At 36.4% G+C, this 26,681-nt stretch overlaps 1 protein-coding gene across 4 annotated transcripts in view; it reads right to left on the bottom strand.

The window, feature by feature from the left end:
* LOC124241572 (uncharacterized) overlaps positions 1–26,681 on the bottom strand; it is a 130,933-nt gene that overhangs the window by 15,401 nt on the left and 88,851 nt on the right. The window lies entirely within an intron of this gene.

Genomic DNA, 26,681 nt, shown 5'->3' with positions numbered 1-26,681 from the left:
GCATCTAGCACAGTGCCTGGCAAAGAACAGGCATTCAATAAATATTCACTAAATTGAATTTAATTGAAAAAATTCAAACAAAGCTTAAAGTCTCCTTCAAATAAGCCTACATTTAAAAGACTTAAGGTGCAACTATACAAAACCGGCCTTATGAGTTAGTAGGACTAATTAGGTCCACCTCATCTAATTTGAAGGGTACCAGGGCAATGCTTGCAGCCAAAAGCGTTTTTCCTGGGGGACTGGCACAAAGCCTGAACTTCCAGCATAGATTTGTCTAGGTTTTAAAATGTTTCGCTGTAGTGCAAATAGCACAGGTTTCTAAGTCTGAAACACTACCACTCAAAACCTGGTTACTTGTGATCCTGACAATTTGCTTAACACATTTCTCTGTACCACTCTTTTTTACCAGCATTACAGTTATCTGTGGTGCAAGAACATGTAAAACACCTCACACAGCGCTGCCACACACCTAACACACATCAAATCCCAGAGTCTCCGACGGGAAAAGCAGACAACCTGGGAGGGGTAACCTCAAGCCTTTATCATTCACATCTGAGGAGAGTGGGAGAAGGGTATGAAGAGTGTGAAAGTAAAGTAAGGGCTATAGTTAAGCAACTTCACAATTTTACTGAGAGCCAGGCCTGTGGCTAGTGATTAAACAGATCAGTTTTCAGGGACCCAATCAAAGAATGGGTATACCCAGGGTACGCCATGACTCTAATGATACAGGCAGGACTTAGGAATCTCTGCATAACTTTGCTGGGCCTCAATATGGAATCAATATTTATACACACACTTAGGCAGGAATATTGGGGAGAGAGTTAAAGAAGGAAGGAGGTTGTTTAAAATGATATTACTCTAGTCTTTTTAATGCATATTCCCCCACTCTCTTCCCTTTTACATTTAAGAGGGGTAGTTCTGGTAAACAAGTCTTTTTCTCTCTACCTAAGGATACAAATATGTGAGAAAAATGAAAAGCACATTACAAGCACAATTCTAAACTTCAAATTGTATCACCTCTAAAGGAAATGTTACCATTGAAATCAATATAAAGCGAGTTTTAGACACACTGAAGTCCTGTTTCAAAGTAAAGCCAAAATTAATCCATTTTAATAAAATTTTTAAACTTCCAAAATCCAAGTAGGAACCAATAGAATCCTCTACACTTGTTCCTCCTAAAGCTGTTCTCAGATCTCAACGGCATCCCTGGTATACTTCTGCACTTAATGTACACTAAATCATCTACATTTGTTGATACCTAGCCCTCTAAATGAATCCCCATCATTTCCTCTGTAATCTTTCACCCCAGCTATACTGTAAACTTCCTAGTGTACTCAGGATTCTGCTTTCCGTATTTTCTTAATCCACCTCTCCCCAATCCCAGCACCCTGATAGTACTCAATATATGTTAATTATGGCTGACAAGGAAATGTATAAGTAGCATTTGCTGATGGTAAATTGACTGGTATTCAGGTTCAGATCAAAACTTCCAGAGACGCTAAAGTTTGAAAAATTATGGTGCTCCACCCCATCCACATGTAAATCAAAATAAAAATAATACTAAAACATAAAGCACAAAACTTGCATATATGTTCAAATTAAAATACCTTCTGCTAGCAAAATTTTAGGCAAGTTCATCAAAGACTGAACTCTCTCATTCTCTCCCCTCCCCATTGTGAGGTAAGTGTACATGTATGCGTGTGTGTGTGATGAGGGAGAGAGACAGAGAGAGAAAGAGAGAGAGAGGGCGTCAGCTTCTGGGTCTGCTATAGAATACTCTAATTCTTGGTCTGCTTCATAAAACTGACAGAATATTAATTACGGGTATGTATGCTACAGAGTGTAGAAAGAGGAATCAAAATAATGGCCTAAATCCATATGTATATTTGTTGTTCTCTTACAAGTGTCCAAACTCAATTGCAGGTATGTAGCAGGACAGCTTAACATAATATGAATAGAAACAATGTAACATTGCTTTGTCTGCTGTTACAATCGTATTGTGATTGTATATAGGAAAGGAGGTGCAATAAACGATTGTCAGCAAAGCACTCAGAAACACAAGTTCTTTGCATTTTATTTCATTAGACTTTAATATTTGATAAAAGCAACAAGCACCAAATTATATTTGGATAAACCTTCCATAAATAATGTTTTCACAGCAGTCACAAAGTCTAGAACGCAGATGCTAATAACAGAGCCAAATCAAAACTACCATAGTTGCAATTAAAACTAAAATATTTTCACTTATACTGTGATCCTCATACTCATAGTAAGCGATGCTTAATATTTCCATTAAATTTGAATACTTTATGCTTGTTTCAGCTGACCTGTTTCTTCTATATTTTAAAATCTGAGTGTGTTCATTCTGAAGTAAATACTTAAATATTTTGACATACCCCAGTAGACCTTTGCCTTACAATAAAAAAAAGTTTGGATACCTAGGAAAACAGCACAGAGAAATCAGAAAATTCTTGTGATTATAAAGGTACTTTACTTCTGATTACATAGGTACTTTGAAACAGTAAGTTTTTTAAACCCTATACTGACAGTGAAGTGCAATAAGAATGCAAATTTAGGAATAAAATTGAATAATTTAGTAGCTTGTTATGTGATCAGATCTGATTGGTCCTCTCTAAGATGTGTTCAATTTAAAAAAAGAAAAAGATTTCCCTTGGTGGCTTTGGTCTAGGAGTGGAGGGTGCATTATATCCATTAAACAGGAAGCCAAGGATTACTCGAACAAATAATATTACAGCTCTGTAGAATGACTGATGGTCTTTGCAAAGGCCCAGACTGGTTTCATCTTTCTTGAGATTCTTATCACTGATTTGTTCTTAGTCATGTGCAGTCACTAAGGCCAGCAGAGGTAACAAGTGTTTGATGTATGATATTTGAGCCACTTTTGTCAGACTGCATTTATTTTAAGCTCTACTCACACTCGGTACTCTTACATGTACATGTTCTAGGACTTTAGTTTTTTCTTGTTTCTAGTGATGGGTCAAACAGATATGACAATTATAACAACACTCCCCTCTAAAGCTCTACAAAAATAACATATATCTGCTTCCCTTGCAAGTGACACCTTTCCCGCTGCAGATTAAATAAATGGCTATAGAGCAACCACCTCAATATAAGGACTTTCTCTTTGTTCATTGCCTTATTTGCACAGCTTACAACATATCCCTTACCTTTTAGCATATATTATCCATTTCAATTCAATCCATCCTTTACAATCTGCAGCAAGCCACAGAAGTCCTCTTTTAGTTGAAAGGAAATATCAAGGGAGGAGGGGTGTGGAAAAACACATTTAATTTATCCTATTGAAAAGGGACCATTCTAAATGGCTTCTGAGCACTTTTGCATCTTCTTACACACTGCAAATCAGCTCAGATATCTCAATCAGTGGCTAGAAACATATCCTTATCAGTAACATATTCATGAAAGATGGTATGTGTATGAGATGCAAAATGTTTGGCAGAGACCCAGGAATAAAAAAGAAAGAAAGAATATGGTAAAGAGTTGATGGAATAGCTTTGTGTTTCAACCCTATTCATTTTGTGAATTTTCTATCATCTCTATTTGTTCTGTTTGGACGGACAATAGACAAACCAACAGCATGTCAGATTTCTATGAGTTGATTTCATCTATATATAGATACACTTAGTGTACAAGGATCCAGGATGGAAGCATATCTATACACCGTGGTGTATATAAGAACATATATACAGTCTTATGTCTCTTTCTCGATTTTTCTATTCATGATATTATCTTATGCAAAGTTTAGCTCTTTTCTGTTTTGACAATCTAAGCACCATCTAAACATTATTTCACAAAATCAAAAGTAGTTCTTGGTAATTAATTTCTGTAGTCAATGGTCTTCTCAAACTGGGCAACTCCCCTTGGAACCTAGGAGCCACAACAGCAGACTGTGTGCTGTGTGCGTGAAAGAGCAAGGCAATTCATTAGCCGATTCTGCAGCAACTCAGAGTGGTGGGGGATGTCAGCCCCTGCTCTGGCGCTTCAATACTAATGAGAGTCATTGCATATTCATAACCCCAAATACAGTCAGCTTCTTGTAAAAACTTTTGTCACCCAGGCTTCATGGCAAGAGCAAAGCACTGCACAATGCGTGTCGTGGCACTTCCGCCAAGCGAGTGCAAGAGCAAGATTGATTGTTTTGCAACGTACCCTGACGGGAACTAAAAGATGCTGCCCCAAGGGTCCTAAAAGTCTGCTTGGTTTGATTGCAAAGCCCCAAATAATCAAAGAAACATAAAGGAGGCAGTGGCAGTGAATGTGTACATCTTTATATACAGATATCCACATATACACCATACATAAAAATATATAAAGAATACTTCAAACAAGGAATTTAACTTATGGAATGTTCAGAGTAATTACCTGCTAGGAATGTAAAGCCACTCACATCGGTTCCTATCACACTAAAGGAAGGCTGGTGTGCCCCAGTAAACTTGTTCTCACGTTGCAGAAACACCATGGCATATCTTAATAGAAACAGATTTCTAAACCTGTCTGAAGTTTCCCGTCATTATCAATACCAAAGCTTAGTGAACTGAACCTGTCAGCTCTGCCAAATCTAGAGCTACCTGGAATCCAATTCCTCAGGCGGCTTTTTATGTTTTGTCACTGCCTCCCTTGCTTTATCATCATCATCATTATGATTAGTTTCCAGAAATGAGCCATTCAGTGTGCTTGCCAGGAAATCCTAAGGGGCCGGCACCATACCACTTGACCCCAAAATACCTGTTTGTTTGGGGTAGCTACCAGCATCCCCTGGAGTCAGAGAAAGGAAATGTATGTTTCAGCACCCACTTTGAAAAAGCCTTGAGCATTTTTTTCACTCGTAATGGTGTCTTCAGCTGGAATGCCAGCACACTTCTACATTTTTCTGACAGGCATTGAGTCTATAAACTACCCATAAAAATTAAATAAAACAGGACAGTGAAAGAAAAGTTTCTAAATTTGATCACACTTGAGTTGTTAAAAGTTATTTCCAGATGCATAATGTGTATAAATATCTGCATAGCTAAAGACAAGTCAGGAATATTGGGAGGAGTGGGGGATAGATGATGAGGTGTTGTGGGGGAAGGGGCTCACCAAACTGTTTTCTATCTGAGTCACAGACACACAAGCTTCAAAAATAGAAGGATTTGTGTTTATGATTGATTGAGGTAACTGATTATCCACAGATATTTTAAGTGTTGAGACATTAAATTGTCAGCTCTATCAGTTTGATTGCAGTAAAACATGAAAACATTGACTTTTGTCTAGTTAGAGAAATTTATTTTTCCCAGAATGACAATCCTTTAAGTAGAAGCCAGGCAGCTTGCCAGCTTTCCATGTCATACACTGAAGTTTGCAAATGCAACCCATATTTTCAAGTGTTTCTCAAGGTTCAATGAATGGTGCATAGGTCTTTTGAAAATAGTCTTGTAATAAACAGATTCCTGTAGTATTCTTCATTCTTTAAGCCTGAGAAAAGTATTTACTCATTTTGAAGAAAAAAACATTGTAGCTTTGTATTCGTAGAGAATGTTACCAGTGCTCTTCAGTTATTTAAAGTATGTCTCAAAAATAAAATAACCCTCTTTGGACCACGAGGCTGTGAACAAGTTTGATTAATATGTTTTATAAGCCTGAAATAAATGCTCATCATAACTGTCAGTAAGCTGGCAGCTTTCAAAAGTCTTTGTTCCCAGAATGAGTAATTTGTCTGATCTCCTTAAGATATCATATTCCAGCCTAAAAGGAAGATGTTACAATCAAGTAAATTCTACTAAAATTTGATTGCCGTTAAATCAGCCTTGTATTCTGGATCCTTGCATGTACTATATGTGTGCATGCTATTTTAGAAAACAAAAATACCACATCTTATTTGTTTCTATTGCTTGTCAGAACACCTGTGCTTTTCATCGGGCAGAACTGTGGTTCCAGTATTTAAAACCTAGTCCATTATAAGAATCAAAAATGCCAGATGTTATATATAGTCCATCCTTTCAATAAAATCTGTGACTGGAAAGTCATCACTAGGCCTGAGGATTTAAATGAAAACTCCAATCAAATGACAGATGTGGTCATTAATTCTACTGAAACACCAACATTTCTATGTTTGCTGCACATTTTCCAAGCATTTGTCAAGATCATTAAAATATAGGATGTTCTAAAGACCAGCAGACCATTGAGCAGTCCATGTCTGAGTTCTGCAGACAGTCATAGATAATACCTGGGGCAAAGAGGGTACCTGAGCAGCTATCAAAGGCTACACCAACCAGAACAACTTCTTCCTGACTCCTTTAGCCAACCACCTTGTGTCCTGGAGGCCCAGTTTGGTTGCTCTTCTTATCCTAGCTTAGAGAGTAATAACTATTGTAAGTGGTCATTAAATCATTCATTCTCCAACTTCCTTATTCCAATTACCACTGATGCTTCGTTGCCATTCTATCGCAGAACTTTACAAAGCACCCTCTCTATACACTGCCTACAATTACGGTTCCTTTTGTCAACATGCTTTCCTCCTTGATTTAGTTCTACCTACTTTCACACCATGCCCACAAAGATTAAAATTACAGATCATTTTCCATTTAACATCTCTTTTTTTAATTTATATTTTTCTTAATCTCTAAGAAAGGGGCATTTTTATAACAATAGAGCTTTTTACTCCTATATCACTTTTGTCATAAGAAGTCATTTTTCATTTTACTATTTTCCAAACTGCCAAGAAAGCACAGGCTCTGTACACGCAATCACTGGTGCACTATAAGCATTACTGCTCGTCTTCTTCATTGTGATATAAGTACTATTCAACTTTTAGTGAAGTTTATTTTCACTCTTTCTTTATCTGCTCTCTATGCCATAACTACCCCTTATATTTTCTGACATATTGTGGCAGTTCTGAAAACTATGTTTTTTCATGTATTATATAAAAATTTCCCCACTTTTCTTATATCTCATCTCTTACAAGGTTTTACTATTTAACTCATAAATTAGATCAAAAGAAGTTGACTTATGTTATTCCCCTTTGTCAGTTTTTTCTTTTAAGGAAACTAGAGTTCCCTTGCAGTCAAACTAAAACAATCTATATGCTATTCACGTGCTTATAATAATTCCCTAATTTCAGAAGTAGTCCACAATGTATTCTAGACCTTCAAATTCTGCTCTTCTTGAAGCACTATATTGCACAGGGATTATGTTGTTAACTCTAGGAAACACAGGGAAATGACGCCTGCCTGAGGTCAGGGTCCTCTTTTTGATATTATAGGTGCTATTTCCAGGAAGTCCATAGAGGGCGCTGACTCCGTACAGCAGCTCAAGTGTGATGCTTTTTTAAAACGTTGCTCCTTTGACTGATCTCTTTTCCATCCTGAATCACTTTTTTCATCATCTGTCTTCTAGCTTTTAAAGTTCACCATAACCTTGTCATACTAGTGATAGCAACCACCCATATCATGATTATAAACTTAAACTAGAATTTCCACACTTCTCTTTCCCACACCTCATTCTAGTTGCAAATATAAACCTAAAGAAAAAGTAAATTTTATTGCAGCTACCTACATAAGTTTCTTTCTAACTACCGACAGGAAGTCTTACAATTGCTTGAACCCTTGGGCCAAATATAGACTTTACCCTAGTGGCTAATTATTTTCCATATGCTTTTTCTTTCAGGTGTCTATCAATATTTACCAACAGTAGCTACACATTAGCAATATTTAAAAGGACCAGTAGTTTGTTCTCATAGCTAGTGAAATATTAGATATACCCTTTCCTATATAAACTCATTATTACATGTAAAATTATTTGCTTTCTTCCCTTTCACTGCTGGAAGGAATAATCACTCTAGTGCAGTGAGTTTCAAACTGTATTTGAGGTGCCTCAGGGGTCCTTCTGAAAAGAAAATGAGTAAACGAGGGAACAACAAATAAAAGGTGCTCCAGGCCCAATTCATCCAGCACACCATCACTTTTTGTTTACAGCTTTTTATTTTGAAATAATTTTAAACTTATAAAAAAGTTGCAAGCATAGCATAAAGAACTCCTGCATGTGCTTGACCCAGATTAACATTTTGTCACAACTGCTTTATCATTCTTTCCCCCCTCCCCTCCTCTCTTTTCCTCTTCTTCTTTCTCTCTTTATTTAAGTATCTTTTATTTTCTGAATTATTTTAAGTTATAAATGTCATGTTCCATTACCTCTCAATACTTCAGTGCGGATTTCCCAGGAACAAGAATATTCACTTATATTAACATAGTACAATAACCAAAATCAGGAAATTTAATACTGACATAATGCTATTTTCTAATCTATGGAATTTATTTAAATTTTGCCAATTGTCCCCAAAATGCCCTTTATAGCAATTTTTGTTTTCCTGGTCCAGAATCAGCCTTTCTTAGTCTTTCACAACATTGACGTTTATGAATAGTACATGCAATTTCCTTTGTAAAAATCCCTCAGTTTGGGTTTGTATAATATTTCCTCATAATTAGACTTAAGTTATATATTTTTGGCAGGAATACTATATAAATGATGTTGTGTTCTTCTCAATGTATCACATTAGGAAGCATATGATATTAGTTTGCCCAATTATTGGCAATATTAACTTTGATTAATTACTTAAGTGGTTAAGGTGGTGTCTACCAGGTTACTTCACAGTAAAGTTCCAGTTTTTCTTTTGCTATTAAAGAATAATTCATGGAGAGATATTTTTAAGATTTTGCAAATACTCTAGTCCTCATCAAATTTTTACCCACTGGTTTTAGCATCCACTGATGATTCTTGTCTGATAGTTAAAATGGTTGCAAAACTGGTGATTTTCTAACACCATCATTCCTCCTACATTTATTAGTTGGTATCCTACTTCCTTATTTATTTGTTTGTTTGTTTGTTTATTATAAGTATGGACTCAAGGATTTTTTTTATTTAATGTATTAAAACTCATTAATCTCATTATTTTGAAGCTCAAATTCTCAGATTTAGCCAGTGGGAACCCCTCTGATCTGATTCTCAAGGCTTTTTGACATGTCCCTATCATTTTGGGGGCAGCAACATCACTTTCTTTTATTTTATATTTTGGGATTTACTTCCAAACAATACTTTTAAGAGTTTGGAACCCAATGCTCTGTTGTAACATTTTTTTTCTCCAATTTTCCCTATCTCAAGTCAGGTTTGTACAAAAAGTACCTAGCATATAGAGAAGACTGAGAACAAATGATGATAACACCCCTGTTTCTGTGGCCACACTGGCCACCGCGCTGCCACTCTAACCTTCCAGGTATGCTCCTCCATTAGGGGCTTGGCATCCACTGTGTCCTTTGCCTCCCCATGCACCTGCAGGGCTCGCTCACTCATTTCCTTCAAACCATAGCTCAAACATTCTCTTCTCAGGATTTTCAAACTTTTTAAGGCACTATTTGAAAATCTTTTGATGGTAACCCCTTCATTCCCAAAGCTTCATTTCAAAGCAAGATATAAAATAGGTTTAACCCATGAATGGTTGTCAGAAACATGATCTTAACCCTTACTGGTTTATTTCACCCTAGTGGATTGACAAGTGTTTACCGGTGTACACATAGTCTTCCTGGGTCATGGAAAACAAAGTAGATGTTACTCACCCGGCTGCTTCTGAATTCCTTTTTCGATTCTTTACGCACTTCACTTCCTTATTATACACAGCACATCCACTTCTCTATCACTTTTCTATAAATTAATCTATTTTTTAAAGCTGTTTGCTCCTAAATAAAAGCATCAATAAACAAGAATAACATAGAACTATTTGTCTTTTCCTATGGAACACTGTCTAAAAGAAAACTTTAACTATATTAACACTTACCATGGCTTTTCCCAAGTGCTAAGTCTTTAAAAAACAAACAAAAAATCCTCAACAAAGACTCACAGATGATAATCAACATTGAAGAGATAGCCACAGGCTTTACAAGTAATCAAGTGCTTTCACTCACATTCAGCAAAGAAACTCACTACACCTTGAGCACATCACATCAATATGCAATTCAACGCAACTGCATATCACAGATTAGGGTTAAAGGTGTCCTTGCTAAAAGACACAGCAAATTCCATGACTTATTGGGCTCACCAAGAGCAAACTCAGTAAGTCATTACTATGTATCATCAGTTTCTTAGAAGGTCTTCAGTTTTTCAAACTAGTTAACTAGTCTTTTTCTAAAACTACTAACATACATCAGCCCTTTAAAAGTACATTATTTCCAATTGCTATATTGAGAGCATATAGGGTGGCTGAATTTCAATGTCTGTTTTTCATTAAATTACATAACAGAAATCTTCTGGGTTTTCAAGATGTGTCAACATAGCACAATCAACAAATTTGTTAATACGACAAATAAGTAAATGTTTACAAGCCACAAAATGATAAGGCACCTCATTATATAAGATAATAGAACAAATTCTACCAAGATGTAATTTATTCTCCAAGGTAAGTGACATACATTGAACTTTAAATCTCCTGCCTACCCAGTCATTTAGTGAAATCTTTGAGTGTTTCACCAACAATACACCCTAAAGACCTAACTCACTTTCCAAGATGTCTATTTTAGGCACTGTAAGATCTACTTATCTAAGCTGAAACTCATGATCTCCTCAAAAAAAAACAAGTAAATTCAGTGGTCACTTGTTTTTAATTGTAGTTATCCTGCAGTTTTCAATCATCTAAGATAAAAAGCATACCATTGTGTTTTATCTTCTAACATACAAAGAAGAACTGTATTCATCACATATGATGAAATATAACTTCTTGTTCTTGAGGTCTAGACATGAGCTGGCCAATATGGTAGCCAGTAGCTACATGTGGCTATTGAGTATTCATAATTTACCTAGTCCAAATTGAGACATATCATAAGTGTAAGATACACATCAGATTTCAAAGATTTAGTATGAAAAAAATGTAAAATGTCTCACTAATAATTTTATGTTGATTACATGTTGAAATACTATTTTTGAGATATTGGATTAAATAAAACACGTTAATCACACCTGTTTCTTCTTCATTTTTTTAATGTGGCTATTAGAAAATTTTAAATTACATATGTGGCTCACATTTAATTTCTATTGGAGAGGGCTGGTCTAGATTAAAGTGAGCAAAAGTCACAATTATAAGGTGAGTTCCATAGTCTATCATAAATATCCTGCCACCACACTACTTTCTAATTTTTTGAGGTTGTTAGCAGATCATCAAACCTCATGAGCAACAGAAGACTAAGCCTAGGTGAATTCAGTCTATAATAGATAAAATAATAAGTCTTACACATATTAATGATATCATAGCGGTTAATTAGGCAACTTGGTAACCACTGCTGTGACTGTCTTACAAATGACTATCAACATTATTATTTTGACATAGCCAGTTTGTAGATTCTATTTTTTATTATCTCATTTCCATAAACACTATCCTGAATATTCTTATAGTTTACTCTCTACTGAATATCTTTATTTAGATACAATGAGCATTTTAAATTTAATATGTCAAAACTGAAAACATTACCTTGCTGTTAGGAGGCAATTTTCCATGGTGTTTCCGTGTGTCTCAGACTAGAAATAGTGTATCCCTCTAGCTTAGAGGGCATAAGGTTTCCTGATGAGGATAATAAAGATAATGTCACCCCCTCAAGACAAAGGTTGGGCAGGTTTGCTGGCAACCCCTTAGAAGATTGGGAGGACAGAGATCCACTGTGTGCACAGTGTCTACCTGGGCCCCATTCTATATTACAGGACTTGGGGAACATATACGAACATGAAAATCATGCTGTCTACTTTGCCTTGAGAAATAATCTAAATCTATCTGGGTTTACTGTTTCCTCATCACAGGAATCTATAGAAGTGGAGTGAGCCAACCTAGTGACTGACTGTTGTGTGGGAACTCCTTAACACTCCTCCTTTTATGTTCTCAATCGTCATACAAGCACCACTATCTACTACGTTGCCCTGACCATCAATCTTGACTCCTGCCCCTCATTCACCAGCCCCATCATATTCAGTCAGTCACCAAGTCCTATTTATTCTATCATCTAAATTTCTCTCAAATCACCTACTTCTCTCTCCATTCCCACGGCCTTTACCCTACTTTAGGTCATTATCCGCTCTCATCAAGGTGCCTAATTTGTGTCACTGCCTCCAGTTTGCCCTACTTCACCCATTCTTCACACTGCAGCTGGAATGACCTGTTTATGTCATTTCTTTGCCCTCAGGATAAAGTCCAAACTTCTTAGGATTACAAGGTATTTCAAGGTCAGAACTTACATAAAATGTTTCTTGAAATTCCATTTGTGATTACATCACCTAAGAGAGGCAAGAAAGGGAAGGAGAAAGTGAGAGATTAGCCCACTTCTAACATAAAAGACTGTGGGGCAAAGCATAAGTAGGGTGTGGTGGACCTTAGTGGATTTGTCATAGTTTCTCTTATCCTTATTCATGAAGATTTGAGCCCAACTTAACTCAATGACTTCCTCTGTTAGAACTGGTAACCAAAAAAGGGGCCCAAATAGTCAAAAAGGGCCGCTACCATTTTATTCATTGCCAGCCACATTTACACTGATGAAGAGAATGTTCAGGCTATAAGGAAATATTGCCTTCTTGAGACTAGACTTGGGATGAGAGATTGATGTCAAATCTATCTCCTCTTTTTGGTTCATGGCACTCAATAAGGAGACCTCTTTTCTTTTTAAATGCTCAGTGTTAAGCATGCTTAATTCAGATGAATCACGTTGATTCAGCTGGAGAAAATTCAGATGAGCTTCACCCTGGCTTGTTGTCTGGTTTAGTTCCTCTTCTTCATGACTTAGCTTAGATTTTATCTCTTCCAGAAAGCCTTCTCTGACTCCCAAAGTAGGGTTATATGTCTTTCCTATATGCTTTCTCATGTTTTAGCATTTAATACACAGTATTAAAATTATCTATAAATTTGCTTCTCTCTCCAACTAGAACGTAACCTCTTTTAAGACAGTAGGTCTAACTCAATATATCCTCAATGCTAGCATCATGCCTGGCACATAGTAGGTACCAAAAAAATAATTGTGCAGAATAAATAAATAATCTGATGAGGCTTTTAAAAATCAGAAGGGACTTACAATCTTGAGGGGAAAAAAAAGGAAGAGGAGAGGGATTTAGGTTGTAGAGCTTTTCTTATCTCCTACCACATGGTCACACATACATAGACACACTGACATGGCATATCACTGATGTTTTCCCTAATTTCAACAGCCCTCTCACTCCTAGGTTTAGAGTTTCAGGGATACCAGAAGCTTTCATGAGAAAAGAGAAAATGCATTTTTTTTCAAAGATTTGTTCATGTAAGGCAGAGTTTAATGTAATCTCTACATAAATCAAGTTTGTTTCAAGGCCAGGAGCACTAAGATGGTGAAGGTAAGATGACAGCTTAATTAGATAATTTCTTTATCAATTTTTTAGGCTCAAAGATCCTCATCGTTGCCCACTATCCTCTCCAAATTGCTGAGGTATTTCTGGCCTCTGGTTCTGAATTTTGAGAGGAGAAGCTTAGAATGCTGCTAAGCTTTCTTCCAAGAACTTACCCAGAGCAGCCAACATAGTTCCTCTACAAAGTCAAAAAAGAGAACTTTCAGGCAACTGGTGCCATGGAAGGTCTCAAAAATGCCTATGATCACAGCAGTGTAAATAGCTTAGGGAGACACTGGTGCCCTGGAAGTCCCTAGTTGGTTACCCCAATTTAAATTTTCAGAGTTTTCTTTGGCCAATGGTTCCATCAGCTATGAAATGATTTCTGGTGGGATCACTGTAGCTCGACTTTATAATTTTACAACCTAGTTCTTTTAGAATATAGAAAGCAAAGTTCTTAAACTCATAGAATGTTTTCCTTCATGTAAAGAATAAATATATCATCACCTTTGAAGATAAATCTTGGTTCCAGTAATGACTCTGCAACTTGCTATGTGACCTTGGAGTAATAACTTAAAACCTCTGAGCCTCAGCTTCCTCTTTGATGTGAGGATTAATTAAATAACAATGCAATATGCCTATAACATTACCCACTATGCTATTGATACTCAATAAATGGTAGCTATAATTTTGTAAGATTCTTTATAACAGGGGTTAGCAAACCTCAGGCGGCAGGTCAATTCTGCCCAACACCTGTTTTATTGGAACACACTTTATTATATACAAAGTTTTATTGGAACAAAGCCACAATCATTTGTTTACGGACTGTCTATGACTGCTTCTCCACTACAATGACAGAGTTGCGTGGCAGACAGAGTAAGGACAGAGTTATAACAGACCAGATGGCCCACAAAACCTAAAACATTTACTATATAGCCCTTTACAGAAAAAGTTTGCTGACCCCCCTACTTATAACACAGATTTCACTACAACTTCTAAAATATTATCTCTTTTTAGACCATTAATAAACCCAACAAGCTTCCCTCGCTTTCTGTTCATAGGGCCCCAAATCACCTGACTAGATAGACGAAAATTGTTTTGATAATGTGAAAAAAATTGAAAGACATTTTAATAGTTGTTAGCATCCTCAAAACTTTGTCATTAAATGCAGTATATTCAGTCTCACAAAGATAATGGCTGATCTCATGGATCTTTTGCTTCAGTGACTGGATGTGGCTGAAAAATCTGATAGGGATGTCTACACAAAGTATTATACAAAATCCAACTCTTTGTAACAACCCAATTGCTTAATTATACTACTTTCATAGCTCTAGTCTAGGCTTAAAGAAAAAGACAGGAAGGCAGGTGTATTAGTCAGGGCTCTCTAGAGAAACAGAACCAAGAGGAGAGAGATATAAATAAAGATATTTAATATAATGAATTGACTCATGGGATTATGGAGACAGAATTCCAAGATCTGCAGTTGGCCAGCTGCAGACTCAAGGAAGTCAGTGGTGTAGTTCCAGTCCAAGTCCAAGGGCCTGAGAACCATGAACACTGATGGTCGTTGGTCTAGTTTGAAACTGAAGGCCTGAGAACCAGGAGAGCCGATGGTGCAAGTTCTAGTCTGAAAGTCAGCAGGCTCAAGATCCAAGAAGAGCCAATTTCTCAGTTCCAGTCCAAAAACGAAAAGGTCTATGTGCCAGTTCAAGCTGTCAGGCAGAAGGAGCTCCTTCTCACTCATCCTTTTTGTTCTATTCATATCTTCAACTGATTGCAGGAGGCCCACCCACATTAGGGAGGACAATCTTTTTTATTCAGCCTACCAATTCAAATATTAATCTCATCCAGAAAAACCTTCACAGACATACCCAGAATAATAGTTGACCAAATATCTGGGCACCTCATGGCCCAATGAAGTTGACACATAATATTAACCACCACAGCAGGCAGGCAGCTGAGAAGCAAACATTTCTATCAAGTAGAAAATATAGGACTCTCATATACACAAGCAAGATTCTGTGAAGACTTTTTTATTGCTACTACATGAATGCATGTAAAAACTAGGGTTTTAAAAACTACTTAAGCAAAATATCTAAGGGAGCAATTCTACACACTAGAAAACTAAGATCCTATGTTAGAATTAGCACTTCCTGAAGCTACAAACACAAATACGTAAACAAGCATATGTATGACAGAGGGTAAAATTTATCAGGGCTTTTTGAAAACAACGGGTTATATGCTAGATTACACTCTTTTCTTGAAGGCATCATGAAGTAGACCACACCAAAAACTTTCATTAGATTTCAACAGTCATATTTACCAAAATATGCTTTTTCTTTCAACTAACACTTCAAACACTTTATATAATTGTTAAGGCCTAGACATGGGTACTGTGTAGATCATCTTACTTTTCTCCTTTACTACAAAAACTCAATAGGAAAACATGTTTTAACCTTGTAAAATATCAACACCAAACCATTCATTAACTATATTTTCTTAATATTTACCTTCTAATGTGCTTATTAAGCCAAATATTTCTTCATCTTTGAATACTTTAGAGATAATAGCAAGGTACTATAATTACAGAAATTAATCAATTATAGACAATTTATTGTAAATCTTATCACTTCATTTAAAAATCCTATTGTAAATCTTACTCCTTTACAAAAAGCAAAAGCAAGCGTTTTTCAGAATTACAATATTTTCTGCTCTACTGCTTTGCATCCAATAGAGTAAACACAAGCTAAGAAATTCTATTTCCAGAGGCCTGTTGACATCACTGATTATGGTTTTGCATAAACAAGGAAATATCAATTAGAGCTGTATACTAAGACCAAATATCAAACAGTTGGAATAGGAGGCAACTAATGGAAACAACAACTTTTTAAAGACCTTTGTGCCTCAAAATCACTAATTCAGTTTGAACAGAGTCTACACTTAGCAAAATATTTCCATACTCTCAACTAACTTTTTTTCAAGTTAGAGTTATATAACTCTATAGGTCCGGATATAGCTACAAGGTAACTAAAGGATATATAACACCATCATCTAGGCAGTATTTCCAAAACAGTGTTATATGAAACACTAATGTCTCAAGAGATGTCAAGAGGTGTTCATGGGTAGAATGTGCTTAGGAGTGGTAGTCAAGCAAGTGTGGGAAATGCTGAGTTAAACAAAATCAAACAGGTTTCTTTATTGTAAGCTTTCTCAGTACCTTTATGCATAATGAATATTCAAGAGAAAGATATAGGAAGCAATGTTTCCCAAACTTATTTAAGAATGGGATGCTTTTTTATTTATTTATTTTTAGGAAGATTGGCCCTGAGCTAACATCCATGCCCATCTTCCTCTACTTTATATGCGGGACGCCTACCACAGCGTGGCTTTTGCCAAGCGCTGCCATGTCTGCACCAGGGATCTGAGCCGGCGAAACCCGGGCCGCAGAGAAGCGGAATGTGTGAACTTAACCGCTGCGCCACAGGGCCAGCCCCAACAATGGGATGCTTTTAACAAATCTCTTAACATATTGTGGGACATTAATGTTCCGTAAAACAATTTTAAAAGGGATCTATGTGATCTCCAACAATAAGGAGGTGATTGTATTTATGATCTTCCACCTGTATCTGTCACTGTCAACATGATAACCTAGCAAACATTTTCAGAAAGATGATAGCCCAGTTATTTAAAAAATACTCCTAGTAAAGGCAGAATTACTAATAACTCCATTTTAATAAGATAGGAACAAATTGGAAATCTGAGTTTTGATTAACATAACGATGGCAATCATATTGAAAGAACTCCTCTGCCTGACGGCTTGAACTGGCACATAGGCCTTTTCCTTTTGGGACTGGAACTGAGAAATTGGCTCTTCTTGGATCTTGAGCCTGCTGACTTTCAGACTAGAACTTGCACCATCGGCTCTCCTGGTTCTCAGGCCTTCAGTTTCAAACTAGACCAACGACCATCAGTGTTCATGGTTCTCAGGCCCTTGGACTTGGACTGGAACTACACCACTGACTCCCTTGAGTCTGCAGCTGGCCAAATGCAGATCTTGGAATTCTAAGGCTGTACAGTCATACGAGTCAATCCATTATATTAAATCTCTTTATTTATATCTCTCTCTCCTATCAGTTCTATTCATATCAATATTAGTTGGATACAGCTAAAGTAGTAGTTATAGGGAAATTTATAGGTTTAAGTTGTTATTTTAGAAAAAAATTACTCAATCCACTAAGCTTCCACTTTAAGAAACAACGGGAAAAAAGGACAAGAAGGCTCTCACACCTGAAAAAAAAAAAAGAAAGAAAGGGTTTACAAAGCCTTGAGCAAGGAGATAAATAGGCAGACAAAATCAGAAAATTGCAACTTAAGGTAGAATTATTTCTACCTTAAGTGTTTGGTAGAAATCATCAGTGAAGCCATCTGGACCTAGACTTTTCTTTGTGGCAAGGTATTAAAAGATATAGGACTATTCAGCTTTGGTAATTTGTATCTTTCAGGAAATTTATTCATTTCATCTAAGTGGTCAAACTTATTGGCATAATTTCTCTTCTTATTTTAATGTCTAAAATATATATGGTGATTTCCCCTTTTCTATTCGGTTATTGATAATTGTATCCTCTCTTTTTTTCTTCAGCAGTCTAGCTAGTTTATCAATTTTTTCAATCTTTTCAAAGACCTAGTTTTTTATTTCATTGAATTTTCTCTACTGTTAACCCTTATTCTATTTTACTGCTTTCTAGTGTTTCTACTCTTATTTTCTTCCTTTTTCTAATTTTGGATTTAACTTGTCCTGCAATTGCAGCTCTCTATCAGAACAGGTTAGAAAACACTTAATTATAACACTAAACATAAAGGGAAGGAAAACATCAAAAATAACTATAATCACTTCATTTTAACCACAAACTCACCACGCAAAATAAGTAAGTTGTGACAATAACTTAGGGAAGAGGAAAGGGATGCAAACTGCTTAGACTAAGGAAATAAGAGGATATCAGAAAATGGACTATCTCATCTATGAGATCTTTTATACAACCGTCATGGTAACCACTAAACAAAAAATCAAACAGAGATACAAATGATAAATAAAGAGAAAACCATCATAGAGAGCCACCAAACTGAATTGGCAGTCTGAAATACATGGGATGAGAAAAAAGGGAAATACAGAACAACCAGAAAACAAGTGATAAAAATGGTAGCATTAAGCCCTCATATATTAATAATCACTCTAAATGTAAATGGATTGAATTCTCTGATCAAAAGACATAGAATGGCTGGATGGATTAAAAAACAAGACCCAACAATATTCTGCCTCCAGGAAACACATCTCCGCTCTAAAGAAAAACACAGGCTCAGAGTGAAGGGATGGAATATGACACTCCAAGCAAACAGCAAACAAAAGAAAGCAGGTGTTAACATACTTATATTAGACAAAGTAGACTTCAAGAAAAAAACGCAATGAGAGACAAAGATGGGCAGTATATAATGATAAAAGGGACACTCCACCAAGAGGACATAACACATAAATATATATGCACCTAACACAGGAGCACCAAAGTACATAAAGCAACTATTAACAGACCTAAAAGGGGATATTAATAGCAACACAATAATAGTAGGGGACCTTAACACCCCACTTACGTCAACAGATAGATCATCCAGACAGAAAGTCAACAAGGAAATAGTGGAATTAATGAAAAACTAGATCAGATGGACTTAATAGACATATATATAGAACACTCCATCCATAAACAGCCAAATACACATTCTTCTCAAGTGCACATGGAACATTCTCAAAGATAGATCATATGGTTGGAAATAAGGGAAGCCTCAATAAATTTAAGAAGATTAAAATCATATCAAGCATCTCTTCCAACCATAATGCTTTGAAACTAGAAATCAACTACAAGAAAAAAGCTGGGAAAGTGACAAATATGTGGAGACTAAACAACAAGCTACTGAACAACCAATGAATCACTGAAGAAATCAAAGGAGAAATCAAAAAATATCTGGAGACAAATGAAAATGAAAATAAATACACCATACCAATTCACAAGGGATGCAGCAAAAGCAGAACTAAGAGGGAAATTCATAGCAATGCAGGCCCAACTTAACAAACAAGAAAAATATCAAATAAGCAATTTTAAACTACACCTAACCGAAGTAGAAAAAAGAAGAACAAACAAAGCCCAAAATCAGCACAAGGAGGGAACAATAAAAATTAGAGCAGAAATAAATGAAATTGAAACCAAAAAACAGTGGAAAGAATCGATGAAACTAAAAGCTAGTTCTCTGATAAGATAAACAAAATTGACAAACCTTTAGCCAGACTCACTAGGAAAAGAAGAGAGAAGACTCAGATAAATAAAATTAGAAATGAAAGAAGAGAAATTACAATGGATACCACAGAAATACAAAGGATTATAGGAGAATACTATGAAAAACCATATGCCAACAAATCGGAGAACCTAGGAGAAATGGATAAATTCTTAGACTCACAAAACCTCCCAAAACTGAATCAAGAAGAAATAGAGAGTCTGAATAGACAAATCACAAGTAAAGAGACTGAAATGGCAATCAAAAACCTCCCAAAAAATAAAAGTCCAGGACCAGATGGCTTCTCTGAAGAATCCTACCAAACATTCAAAGAAGATTTAGTACCTATCTTCCTCAAACTATTCCAAAAAATTGAAGAAGATGGAATACTTCCTAACACATTTTACAAGGCCAACATCACCCTGACCCCAAAGCCAGACAAGGACAACACAAACAAGGAAAATTACAGGTCAGTATCGCTGATGAACATAGATGCAAAAATCCTCAACAAAATATTGGCAAACTGAATACAGCAATACATTAAAATGATCATATACCATGATCAACTGGGATTTATACCAGGGACACAGGGATGGTTCAAAATCTGCAAATCAATCAATGTGATACACCACATCAACAAAATGAGGGATAAAGACCACACAATCATCTCAATAGATGCAGAGAAAGTATTTGACAAGACCTAACATTCATTTATGATAAAAAAAAAAAACTCTCAATAAAGTGGGTGTAGAAGGAAAGTGCCTTAACACAATAACAGCCATATATGACAAACCCACAGCCAACATCATATTCAATGGGGAAAAACTAAAAGCCATCCCTCTGGGAACAGGAACAAGACAAGGGTGCCCACTCTTTGTCACTCTTATTCAACATAGTACTGGAGGTTTTGGCTAGAGCAATTAGGCAAGAAAAAGAAATAAAAAATATCCAAATTGGCAATGAAGAAGTGAAACTTTCGCTGTTGCAGATGACATGATTTTATACATAGAACACCCTAAAGAACCCATCAGAAAACTATTAGAAATAATCAACTACAGCAAAGTTGCAGCATACAAAATCAACTTACAAAAATCACTTGCATTTCTATACACTAATAATGAACCAACAGAAAGAGAACTCAAGAATACAATCCCATTTACAATCGCAACAAAAAGAACAAAATATTTAGGAATAAGCTTAACCAAGGAGGTGAAAAACCTATACAATGAAAACTATAAGACATTATTGAAAGAAATTGATAAAGATACAAAGAAATGGAAAGACATTCCAAGCACATGGATTAGAAGAGTAAACAGTCAAAATGTCCACATTACCTAAAGCAATGTACAGATTAAATGCAATCCCAATCAGAATCCCAATAACATTCTTCACAGAAACATAACAAAGAATCCTAAAATTTATATGGGGCAACAAAAGCCCCTGAACAACTAAAGCAAACCTGAGAAAAAAGAACAAAGGTGGAGGCATCACAATCCCAGACTTCAAAATATACTACAAAGCTATAGTAATCAAAACAGCATGCTACTGATACAAAAACAGGCACACAGATCAATGGATCAGAATTGAAAGCCAAGAAATAAAACCACACATCTATGGACAGCTTATCTTTGACAAAGCAGGTAAGAACATACAATTAAGAAAGGAAAAGTGAATACATAGTGTGGGGAAAACTGCACAGCCACATGTAAAAGAATGAAAGTAGACTATATCTTTCAGCATACACAAAAAGTAAATCAAAATGGACTAAAGACAAAAGTAAGCCGTGAAACCATAAAACTCCTAGAAGAAAATATAGGCAGTACACTCTTTGACATCGGTCTTGGAAGGATCTTTTCGAATACCATCTCTACTTGGGCAATGGAAACAAAAGAAAAAATAAACAAGTGGGGCTTCACCAGACAAAAGAGCTCCTGCAAGGCAAAGGAAACCAGGAACAAAACAAAAAGACAACCCATCAATTGGGAGAAAATATTTGCAAATCATAAATCTGACAGGGAGTTAATCTCCAAAATATATAAAGAACTCACACAACTCAACAACAAAAAAACAAACAACCTGATCAAAAGATGGGCAGAGGATATAAAAAGACATTTTTCCAAAGAAGATATACAGATGGCCAATAGGCATATGAAAAGATGTTCAACATCACTAATCATCAAGGAAATGCAAATCAAAACCACACTGAGATATCACCTTACACCCGTTAGAATGGCTATAATCACCAAGACAAAAAATAACAAATGTTGGAGAGGATGTAGAGAAAAGGGAACCCTCATACACTGCTGATGGGAATGCAAACTGGTGCAGCCACTATGAAAAACAGTATAGAGATTTCTCAAAAAGTTAAAACTAGAAATACCATACAACCCAGCCATCCCACTGCTGGGCATTTATCCAAAGAACTTGAAATCAACAATTCCAAGAGACTTATGCGCCCCTATGTTCACTGCAGCATTATTCGCAATAGCCAAAATGTGGAAGCAATCCAAGTGCCCATCGACTGATGAATAGACAAAGAAGATATGGTGTATATGTATATACATACAACGGAATACTACTCAGCCATAAAAAAAGACAAAATGGTCCCATTCTCAACAACATGGATGGAACTTGAGAGTATTAGATTAAGCAAAATAAGCCAGACAGAGAAAGACAAATAGTGTATGATTTCACTCATATGTGAAAGATAAACAAATACATGGACAAAGAGAACAGATTAGTGGTTATCAGAGGGAAAGGGGGTTGGGGGTGGGCATAATGGGTAAAGGAGCACATATATACGGTGACAGACAAACAATAATGTACAACTGAAATTTCACAATTTTATAAACTATTATGACCTCAATAAAATTTAAAAGAAAATGGGAGAAAATACTTACCAAAGTTTTATCTGATAAAGTATTTGTATCCATAATACGTAAGAGCTCACAGAACTCAAAGTAAGGAAACAACTCAATTTTTTTAAATAGACAAAAGATTTAAACAGATACTTCTCAAAAAAATATACAAATGGAAAATAAACACATGAAAAGATGCTCAACATCATTAGTCACTAGGAAAATGCAAATTAAAACCACAATGAGATGTAACTAGATACGACGAAGCATCAGAGTGACTAAAATTAAAATGTTAATAACACTCAATGATAACAAGACTGTGGAGCAATTCAACTTTCGCACATTCCTAGTGGGAATATAAAATGATACAATCACTTTGGAAAACAATTTGAATTATACATGTAAAATTGGTAAACTTTATGTAATTTATACCTCAATAAAGCTGAATTTAAAAAATCAACTTGACAAAATATTTTTAAATTAGTAAGATAAAATTCTGATAACATCCTGTAGTTGTTTAACATTTTTGAAATACTAGACAATTTTTTCCTCTATTGTACTTAGATTCTTCCTCCATTCAAGCTTCACTTCACCTCAGGGAAAGCAGTGACAATAGAAAACAGAAACAAGGGTCTTTTTCCTGACCTATAAATTTCAAAATCCTGGGCCTTGAGAATAATAGAAAGGACTTGGAACTTAGGCTTACCCAAGCCAGGCAGGTGTATAATATAAAACAAAAGGGAATGTGGGGACTGGAGCGAGCAAACCCTGCAAGGAGCCGCTATGCAGTTCCAGGTGATTGTCACATATGGAAATATGAGTCCAGTGCTGCCAGATCATTACCCACCCCCCCAAAAGAAATCTGGAGATTCAGATTTTTATGCGAATTTTCCCAATTTTTGAAACACTTCCCAAGCAAAAAGCACTTCCATGGATCAAATTCAGCCTGTGGATTTGCAACATCTGGCATGGAAAACAGATTGAGAACACCTTAAAAATGAAACAAAACAAAGAAGAACACAACTTCTTCACCCTCCAGACTTGATGAAAATTCCCTGGAACAGAGGGAAAAAAAAGTCAAAGGAACAATGGATGCAGACATTGTTCTTACAAGGGAACAGAGGCAATCTGTGTCCCATTTCCTAGGTACAGACTCAGGGAGACAGGAAGATTCCACAGAACTGGACAGATGATGTGAGGGGCAAACAGGCATTAGCCTCATAGGGTTTCCTAAACCCCACTCAGCCCAGGAGGCTAAGGCAAGCAGCAGTCTCAGGGAATTCTCCACATCTTAGCGGAGTTTGGGGACCACAGAAAGATTACAATATTATCAATAGCATGAAAGTTGCAGGAAGAGCTGCTTTTACCAGCTAAAACCTTATGGATGGGAATGAGGAATGAGTCAGCAGCAACCCGTGAGGACCAACTAACTTGAGAAACAAGATGAAGAATGAACATTTCTACAGATGTCACCACTGCGGAAAGATGAAGATGTCTAGTAAGACCCTCCACCCCTACCCAACAATTAGCAGAACACCAGGAAAAGGTAAGCGACCCCCAATTAACATTAAAATTTCAGCCACCTGGGCAGACTAGGGGCTCAAAATAGAAACTGTTACAAAAAAATAAAAAGTATATTCCTTGAACATGTGATGCCGTAGACTGAGATGTACTTCTACAGCCTGCTGTAAGCACAGCGGTTATCAAGGAAAGGGGGGAGCTTTTTATTTTGTTTGCTTTCTTCAGATGAATTATGCCAAATAAATGTTGGATTTGGTAATATGCTCTACAGATAGGCCACCATAGCACGAGACTTCGAATCACTACTACTCAACAAAGTACAGCCTAAGCTCTTAGATGACCTCTGTCACAATTTTACTAGACAAACTGAGTTATCAAACATATTTACTAAGCTTCCCAAATCCATTTCCAAGTAATAAATTATCTTAGAGCAAGTCTAAATGATTGGTAACACTGGACAAAGTGAGTAAAACTCACTTATTCTGCAACTATTTAAATAAATACAATAATAATACCACCAGAATCCATTAGTTTACACTGGGAAAAGTGTTGGTCTGAGGCATTAACAAGGAAGAAGCAGAGAGGTTGTCACAATGTGTGTGTGTGTGTGTGTGTGTGTGTCTGTATAAAAAACTGTATTTTCAGAGGCCTGCCCAGTAGCATAGTGATTAAGTTCACATGCTCTGCTTTGGCGGCCTGGGGTGTGCAAGTTTGGATCCTGGGCATAGAACTACACACCACTCATTGAGCCACGCTGTGGCAGTGTCCCACATACAAAACAGTGGAAGACTGACACAGATGTTAGCTCAGGGACAATCTTCCTCAAGCAAAAAGAGGAAGATTGGAACAGATTTTAGGTCAAGGCCGATTTTCCTCACCAAAAAAAATTTGTATTTTCTAATTTTTCTAAAATGACCACATAGTCTTTTAATTTCCAGAAAATAATTAGAAAGTATGTGTTTTAAAATAGAAGACAAGCCTTTTAATCACCCCTTTAATATATTAGAAATTTAACAACACATTGCCTGATTAAACATGATTATTACCCAGATTACACTGTTCCAATCACCTAAGTAATTCAGGCAAAGAGCCTATTTTAGTGTGAATATTCAGATTATTAACCAAGTACTTACAGCAGCTGTGGCACAACAGGACTTCTGAGCTTCAGTTTTCTACTCTATAAAATGGGGACAAATCCCTGCACAGCCTAACATTTGCAAAAGCATCTAGTACAGTATCTGACACATAACAAGCCCACAAAAATATTTACTGAATTAGCCACCACTGACTTTACTTCTGCTGGCCTCTGAAAGAACAATTCAATGAAATCTTTCTAGGAAAACAGTCACCTGTTCCATCATGGTACTCTTCCAAAGGTAAAACAGACCTTCAGTAGAGTCACCCAGTGCAAGCTGTTCCTGAACAACCAGTTCCCATTCCTATCATGGTATTTATATTGATAAATGCAGCTGAGTAAGTGCCTAAGAATTCTCCTGATACCTTGCAGCTCTGCTTTCATCTGAGAAAACATTCCTAGAGAGAAGTGAGCCCACGTTGCCTCCCTGTTCTCAACACTCTAAGTGTGCTGACTTGCCATGACACTTAGAATAAAATCCAAGGAGTTTACTGTGGCCTATCAGCCTTTTCATGATCTGCCTGTGCCTAACTCTTAACCTCAATTCCTAACACTCTCCCCTCCATCCACTGTACTTCTTGCTGATCCTTGAACACACCAAATATTAGCCTTTGCACTTGACTCATCCCGCTGCCAGGTACACACTGCGCTGAAACTCAGACAGCTTGTTCCCTCACTTCATTCAAATTCCTGCTTAAGTATCACCTCCACAGAGAAAACTTCCTTGACTACCCTTTCTAAAGTAGCATAATCTGTTATTCTCTATCCCCTTAATCTGATGTTTTTTCCACATAACAAATCAAATACATATTTATTCATCTGTTGTAACGTAAGTTCCATGAGGATAAAGACTTCACCTCATTAACTATTATATCACCAGAGCCCAGAATACTGCCCGGTATAAAGTGAGATTAAATTATCATTGACAGTGAATCTGTTGAATTAAGTAAGTAGGCAGATTTGAATATTCAAGTAAGCTTTCCTCGACTGACAGTGGAATGAGGAGTAAGATCAGTGACGTTATATTGGCCATGGGAACACAGAACACTTGTGGATGGAAAGGGTAAAAGGCTAGAGGAACTGGATTAGCACCAGAATTAGAGTAAGATTTTTAATAACTGCAGGATGGAAGCAAAAGGAAGAAGGCCAGGCCTCAGATGGTTGAGGCCTGAGCAGCAGAATAGAGAAAAATCTCCCTTTTTTTCATCCCACCCACTCTCCCTCCTCATCTACCCACTTTTGCCTTCTCTTTGCTTCTGCCTCTTTTGCTTCCTCTATCATAAATGGGTTGCACATGCCATATTATTAACTATAGGGACTGTGTTTTACAACAGACAATCAACATCTTTGACTTCTATTCTCACATTCCATTAAAAAAAATTATGACACATCCACTAAGGTATATTTGCTAAAATCCTAAGCCTGGCATTACCTTTTTTTATTAAGCTGATTCT

The sequence above is a fragment of the Equus quagga genome, chromosome 7 (assembly GCF_021613505.1).
Source record: "Equus quagga isolate Etosha38 chromosome 7, UCLA_HA_Equagga_1.0, whole genome shotgun sequence".
Lineage (NCBI taxonomy): Eukaryota > Metazoa > Chordata > Mammalia > Perissodactyla > Equidae > Equus > Equus quagga.
Note: the sequence above shows the minus strand (reverse complement) of the source record. Positions and strands in the feature narration are given on the sequence as shown.